The sequence below is a fragment of the Triticum aestivum genome, chromosome 7B (genome assembly GCF_018294505.1).
Source record: "Triticum aestivum cultivar Chinese Spring chromosome 7B, IWGSC CS RefSeq v2.1, whole genome shotgun sequence".
Taxonomy (NCBI): Eukaryota; Viridiplantae; Streptophyta; class Magnoliopsida; order Poales; family Poaceae; genus Triticum; species Triticum aestivum.
Genome location: NC_057813.1, coordinates 508,835,942 through 508,844,546, shown reverse-complemented (window position 1 = coordinate 508,844,546; position 8,605 = coordinate 508,835,942).

Here is an 8,605-nt window from a genome sequence, read left to right as displayed (position 1 = left end):
GCCGGCTGTGCTATTCACTTTCACCCAACGCCTATGCGGGAGGGCCTCCGACCCCTTCTTCCTTGCTGCTGTACATAGTGTGGGTAGATTCGGCCTCCCGCCGCATGCCTAGCCACATCTTGACGACCCTAAGATATAACTTTCTTTGAAACCGTATTGCTCTAGCTGCACGCGGATCTTTTTTGATTCTGTAGTCAAATCTAGGTCTTGGTTCAAAGAGGAAAGAAAGATGGGTGGGGTGGAGCATGAATCTAGGACATGGTTCAATGAGGAATAGAAAGAGGGAAATTAGTACAGACTAGCTATCCAGCCATTCTGTTGGTCGAAAAGGGAAAGGGGGGGGGGGGTAACCCAGTACACACATCTGTAAGGAACCGATCTCTTTGTTGTAAAAGGAAAGAAACCGAGTGGTTTGGGAGTTTGTGCAGGACTAGATTTGCTGCCCTCACATAGGAAAAAGGTTCAAAGAGAACAAATATGGGACCAACACAGATATGCTACTTGGCAACATACTCTGCATCACCCATTTATACGTGTGGAGGCACATGGTGCTGGCATGTCCCATGCCCCATACAACTATTTTATTGTTTTTAATCTAATAATGCCGATGAAAAATTTAAGCAATGCCACTATTAAAGTAAAATACATTTTTTAATGAATGTTATTTTCAGAGAATGTCTCTGTTAATCTGAATCAATGCCACCGTTTAGGAATGCTACTGTCCTACTTTGTTTAGATGCTTCTTTTTGTGCCCATATGTTTAATCCTCCTTTGTGGGCCGATAATTATTTCCTTTTTACCTATATGAAAAAAGGGATATCTATTCAACTCATTGCTATTGCGACCTTTTGCTTCACTACACAAAAAACTTTTGTCTTAAGAGTGTTTTGTGCAGTTCAACTAAAATGTCACACCGGCAACTTTGCTTGATTTTAGTGGAACTGCACAAAACAAGATTGGATTTCCTATTCGTGTTGGCAGATTCATATTTATCTTGTCCTCCACATGAAAGGTCAGTACAGGCCTTCATCCACATGATTGTGCAGTGTGCTTTGAGATGTTGTGCTGCTTGTATTGGTACTATTTTAAATAAATTTTGAATTGAAACTATTATATTATTGTCTTTTCCCATTAAGTGAACAAAAATGGGACCAACCGAGACATGATGCTTGTTTCTTTGTTACAACAAACTCTGCATCACCCCTATATAAGTCGATGGAAGCACATGGTGCTGTTGCGCCCACTCTCCACTACAACTGTTTATGCTCTTTGTTAATCTAATGCCACTAGTAAAATTAAGCAATGCCACTCTTAGAATTAACTACTAAATCTTAGTTCAAAACTCCGACACTTGTTAGGGATCGGCATGACTACATGTTCAACAAATGTATTGTTGACATAATGTCTCTGTTATTACGAATCAGTTACAGTGTTATAGAAATGGTACTATCCTGCTTTGTAGTTCTTTCTACATGTTTAACCAAGGTATTGTTAAGATAATGTCTCTGTTAATATGAACTAGTTAATGTTTTAGGAATGGTACTTTGCTCCTTTGTCATTCTTTATACATGTTTAACCAAGGTATTGTTAAGATAATGTCTCAGTTAATATGAATAAATGACATTGTCTGAGAATTGCTACTGTCCTGCTTTGTTTCCCATTAAGATAAGGTAGATGTTTTTTCTTGTGGGCATATAATTCATCAACTGTTATTGGTCAATAATTGTTTGCTTTATACCTATTTGTGCATACAGGGATATCAAAACTTCTGCTCATTGCTATTTTGACATTGATTTTAGTTGAAATGCACAAAAGGAGCCAATGTGTTTAAGGCAAATTGTTGAATTACTGGGCCCAGTTGATGTTTTCACTTTGCAGAAAGAAGCAGTCACTATTTGCGCTACATTACAAAAGGAATGCTCGAGAAGCTTTAGGGTATTAGTAGATGCTGGTGACATTACTAGTCTGCAGACAAAGGGAAACTCAACTCAACAGCAGGTGGGGTGCAAAATTCACTCCACAAGGAAAGGTATGACCAAGTCAGTCACCGACGCAGCTGTAACAAACAAGGTCAGTATCGGCCTTCATCCACATGATCGTGCTTTGTTATGTTGTGCTAATTATATTTTTGTATTGTTTTGAATAAATGTTTAATTGAAGCTATTGTATTGCTATCTTTTCCTGTTAAGATAATGAAGATGATTATAGTCGTGAGCGTATGTTTAATCAACTAGTACCACTATTGTATTCATCACACATTTCCTATATTTATGCAGACATGGATGCTCAGCTTGATTTCAATGGAACTACACAAAATGTTCAGATGGTTTGTGTCCTCCATAATACTTCAACATGCACAATACATTGAATGGTTTTCTAATCATTTGTCATCACCTTGAGCCACCAGACTATCTACTTGAATGGAGCTGCCAACATCTTCAAGGCTTTGCAACATATAAATACGAAATCCACCGTGCTACACAAGACATTGTTTGATTTTAGTGGAACTGCACAAAAAGATATGCTGGTTAATCTGGCCCCATGTGCCGTTTCAATGTGCAAACTGATGACAAACCATGCCCGTTCCACAATCATAGGCATTACATATTTTGAATGGGAAAAGCTTATCAAAGTTTAATCATTGATGTTAGCAAGAAGACATTGGTTTAATATTTTGGAATTGGAAAACATTGCCAAATTTTGCTCATTGATGTTAGCCAGAAGACATGCATTTGATATTTTGGAATGGGACGCCCTTTGCTGTGAGCAACGTCAATCATTTTTTCCTATTCGTGTGTTCAGTTCAAAAGTAAATATTTACTCTGATGAGATGCATAGTCATGAATGTTTACTTATGTAAGGTATTTTAAGAGTTTGTTCTGAATGTTGTCTATGAAATTCCAGGCCTTGTGAGTTTGATTGTAAAGTTGAGCTTGGAATGCTCTGGCATGCGGCATCATGAGCTATTCGTTGTGCCTCCTGAGAATAATGTTTTGTATTGTTTTGCATGTTGTTCTAATGCCAGCGATTTGCATGTTAAGAAGATCATCCTCTTCTGTTGTTTATGTGCTTAAGAAGTTCATCGTCTTATGTTTCATTCATAGCCTATATGACAACTCAGGTAGCTCAGAGGTGAAACCATATGATCTTCAAACCATCTCATCATCTTAGGTCGTGATTGGATCGTCATTTTCCAACCAAAACCACTTGTAAAACCGATGCTTGTAAATAAAAGCAGATGGTCTTGGGCGAAGCACTTGGTTGGTCGTTCTCTACTGGTAAAATATACATTGGTTTCTCAAATTACATGCATAACTCGTCGGTTTTTGTTATAGACCTTGGGCCCTCGGTTTCACTACGCCTGTATTTTACGCATTGCTGCCGGTGATGAGTAAATTACACTTGTATCCTTAATACAGGTGTGAAACAATCAAGAGCACCCAATCACGGCATTACCGTTTCATGCCAGCTCAGTCTCTCAAAGGTGCTCCTAGGGGTCTAATGATCCTGGCTTCCTGAATGAGCAGCGGGCGCTGTATCAGACCATCCGTAGGGCCTGCGAGGCCCTCTCCATTGTCCTTCAAGTTGTTGCGCTCGCCGTGGTGCCGCCATCTCGCGTTGTCAACATGGTCAACGAACATGAGGAATCAGGAGATGACTTTACTTGGAGAGGATGATAGTGGGGACCCATCAGGGCCATAGCCGCTCGTACGCAAGTGCCTCCTTATTATATACAACTATAATTTTTTTTGCTTCCTCCTGGTTTCCTGATATCAAGGTCCCACACCATTATAAACCTATATAGTCAATAAACGAGAGAATTTCACAAGGAGCGGCCGGCAGCTGGGACCCAGCAGCTCGAGCAATATTTGTTTTTGAGGTGTGAGCAGAGTTTTTCTTGAGCGATGTTTTTGTTGTTGGTCAGAGGACCAGTGTATCTACTGGGCAGGCTGTGGCCCGTCTAACCCATGCTATTATTTTATGTTGACCAAATATCCACCCGAGATATTATTTTTTCAAGGTGAAAATGGCTAGCCCGACTATACTTTTTTGGCGGAATACCCAACCCAGGTCAACTTGTTATTCTTTGCCCTGTTGGGCAGCAAATCTTTCCTTGGAGGGATGCATTAGGCCTAACAAGAAAATGGGCTTTCCCGCAAAAAAACAATAAAATGGGCTTTAAGAAATAATAAATGGGATGTAATTGTAAAAGCTGGGTTGTAAATATTTTAAAAAGGCACCAAATAGGTAATTAGTTCAAAATATTATTTTTGGATTTTGAAAATTTTAATTTCATTACTGGTTGCGCGTGCAATATTTCGTTGGATTTTTACCTAATATAAATTTATTTTAAATTATATTTATTTTGACTCGAAATTTAGGGATAAAATTATTTTGGATCCCTCAAAATGTGTGATTTTTTGTTGATTTCTGTTTTGAGCAGTTGGTTGAAATTATTAATCATTGTCCTGGCTAGAAAATGGGTTGTAATTTTAACAAACTGTAAATGGGATGCAGTAAATTCCATTAGAATTCCAAAATGGGTTGTACATTATTACAAATCGCAAATGGGCTATATGTTCTATGCCACAGATGTGATGCTCACTTGTGGGCCTACTAAGTTGACGCGTACGGAAGGCTTTGTCAACTTATAGTCAACACACGACTCTTTTTTTGACTGTACACAGTAAGGCAAAACCCCACTGCAATTTTTATATTATAATAAGGAACAAAAACAAAAAGGTTCCACTGTACAGAAGGCTTGAGATAAGCCAAGAAAACAGAAAAGAAAAAGAAAACAAGGGAAAAACTAGCTACTATGATTACAACACAAGGTTATCAAGCCATGAACAGTAGGCTGCAGCATAGCTCTTCTTAATTCTAAATCTGAGTAAGTTTAGCTCCTCCAAGAAGATAGCTTTCCATCTCTGAATGCTAGGATGAATTGCTTGGAAGATCAAGTTGTTCCTTGAGATCCAGATAGCCCAAGAAGCAAGGATGATTATTTCCATGAAAAATGGCACATGTAGTTTCTGCTTGAGATCAATAAAGGCTTCCAGTACTGAAGCATTGCCTGTCTTGAAGGGCATATCAGGTCCCAACACTGAGCTGCAAAAGGACAGGTGTCACGCCCAATATGCGACCCTATCCAAAAGGAACTCGAAGGTCCCACCAAGGATAGACCCGCATATTGAAACGCTTTTGCAAGGTGGATATCATTACATCAACATTACATAATAGACGGGGATACATACAAGAGGCATACAATGCCACACGAATACATCAATACATTACATAAGAGCAACATCCGACTACGGATGAAACACAAACAGAAACTCAAACGACATCCACCCTGCTAGCCCAGGCTGCCGACCTGGAACCTATCCCCTGATCGAAGAAGAAGCAGAAGAAGAACTCCAAAATAAGCAAACATCGCTCTCGCGTCATTATCATCGCAACCTGTACCTGCAACTATTGTTGTAGTAATCTGTGAGCCACGAGGACTCAGCAATCCCATTACCATAGGTATCAAGACTAGCAAAGCTAAAAGGAATGGAAGGGGTAAAGTGGTGAGGCTGCAGCAGCGACTAAGCATGATATGGTGGCTAACATACGCAAATAAGAGCGAGAAGAGAGCAAGCGGAACGGTCGTGAAACTAGCAATGATCAAGAAGTGATCCTGAACTCCTACTTACGTCAAACATAACCCAAAACCGTGTTCACTTCCCGGACTCCGCTGAAAGGAGACTATCACGGCTACACACACGGTTGATGCATTTTAATTCGGATCTGGTGTCAAGTTATCTACAACCGGACATTAACAAATTCCCATCTGCCTATAACCGCAGGCACGACTTTCAAAAGATTATACCCTGCAGGGGTGTCCCAACTTAGCCCATGATAAGCTCTCGCGATCAACGAAGGATATACCTTCTCCCAGGAAGACCCGATCAGACTCGGAATCCCGGTTTACAAGACATTTCGACAATGGTAAAACAAGACCAGCAAAGCCTCCCGCTATGCCGACAAATCCCGATAGGAGCTGCACATATCTTGTTCTCAGGGCACACCGGATGAGCCAGACGTCGGGTTGGCATAGACCCTGGTTGCCCAGGGGGCGCCGGACATCGCTCGGTTTGGACCAACACTTAGACAAGCATTGGCCCGGGGGGCTAAAATAAAGATGACCCTCGAGAGGGCGACTCCCAAGGGAAAAGGTAGGTGGTGGTGAGGCAAATGGTAAAACCAATGTTGGGCCTTGCTGGAGGAGTTTTATTTAAAGCGAACTGTCAAGGGGGTCCCATAAATCACCCAACCGCGTAAGGAACGCAAAATCCGGGAACACAACACCGGTATGACGGAAACTAGGGCGGCAAGAGTGGAACAAAACACCAGGCATAAGGTCGAGTCTTCCACCCTTTACCAAGTATATATATGCATTAATAATATAAGAGATATTGTGACATCCCAAACATAATCCTGTCCACCAAGGAGCAATCTTCAACTTCACCTTCAACTAGCAACGCTATAAGAGGGCTGAGCAAAAGCGGTAACATAGCCAAACAACGGTTTGCGTAGGAAAGGTATCAAAGGTTAGAGGTTCATGGCAATTTGGGAGGCTTGATAAACACGTGAATAGGTAGCGCAGCAAAGCGATAGAACGAAGCAACTAGCATAGCAATGATAGTAATGAGATCCAGGGTAGCGGTCATCTTGCCTGAAATCCCGCTAGGAAGAAGAACGAGTCCATGAAGAAGATGAAGCCACGAAGACGAACCAAGCGTAGACGAACGAATCCTCACGATCGCAACGAAACAGGAACTATCGAGAAGAAGCACACAACAGGGTAAACACACCACACATGAACAAGGCATGATGCATGACAAAGCTACATGGAGCTACTCATGGCAAGGGATGATGCAAACAAGAGCAACACATCAAGGCAAGTTTAAATGAGACCGAGAACAACATATAACAATTCCGATAAGTCCTCATATGCAAATTTCGAAATTGGTCCAGATCTGAATAGGCCTTATGTTCAAGTTGTTAAACAGCAAGTTAAGATGCACAAAGATGATCTACACGAGATTCTAGTCAAGTTATATATAAAGTTCATTTAATTCGGAGCTACGGCCTAGAAGATATGAGCAAAACAAGTTAAACATGACATTGATGCAAAAATGCATTCAAACATCAAGCAAACACCTCAAAACATGGATGCAACATGATAATATGAAACTACATGCAATTCTAAGCAAGTTTTATATGGAGCACACTCAAAATGGAGCAACGGTTCAACACACACATGAAGCAAGTTTAAAGGACAAGCTGTCCAAAACAGCAACTAGGCATCTTGCAAGCATCAAAACAATATGCTACATGACCTCAACAAGAAAACAAAAGACATGGGCATGATGTACAGGTAAAGTATAACAAAACATGAACACTGAGCTATCTCCAGAAATCACTAGAACATGCTCAAACACACATGGCAAGATTGCAAATAATAACAGTTCAGACTTTGCAGAAATAACATCCAGTTGCAATGTTTAGAGCTATCAAATAACATGTTACAGGAACTTAACATGGCAAACAAAGGCATGGCATGAATCTACTAAATGCATAGATCAAAAGTACCTTACTGACCATGAGCCAAAAAGGATCAGAAAATATGATGGCACCCATGTAAATATAGCAAGTTATATTACAGATTCATACATGGCAGAAACAGAATTATGAAGGCATGTTGGTGAGCTTGTACCACTCACCACAGAGCAATATATCGCATGGCAAGGCAACCAACAGTAAGAAGGCATGTTTGTGAAGCTAAGCATGACAAGAGCAAGTTCATAGGGTACATGGATTACTAGAAAAAATCATGGCAACAACTGAACTTAATGTTAACATGCTGACATCAACATTATTTAGCAACTTTGGAGCAAGATTACAACAAGCTATAGTAAGCTATAAATGCAACCAGGGGCATGAATGGATAGAGCATAACATGTAGAACAAAACACCCATAGTGAACATCTCCAGATTATGCATAGAATGATTTGTAGAAGCAGGTTTACATAGCATCACGAAATAACATATTCAGCCTAGCAAAACAACAACAACAAGTACCCTACTAAACAAGCTCGATTCACTCACCACAAGTCATTGCATGACAAGATAAGCATAGCATCAGCAAGAAGACATGTTTATGAAACAAACCAAGGCAAGAACAAGTTCATAGCATGCAAGGATCAACTACAACAACCTCGGCAAAATTGAATAACATGTAAACAATCTGCCGGGAAACATTTTGAAGCAAAACTAGAGCACGAAAAGGACATGCTAGACTACTCCATAATTGCAACCAAGGGCAGGGATGGATAGAGCATAACCATATGTTCAAAACACCCTTACTGAAGTATCTCAAAATATGCATGGATCTCTCTGTAGCATCATGTTTACATGGCATAAAAATAACAGCAGAACAGGGACTGAAATCAGCAATACCACGATGCCTAGTTTGCATGCTTGTGCTAGTCACCACATTGATCACAAAAATACATGGTAAGCACCTCTGTAAAGAAGACATGACATAGATCAAAACACA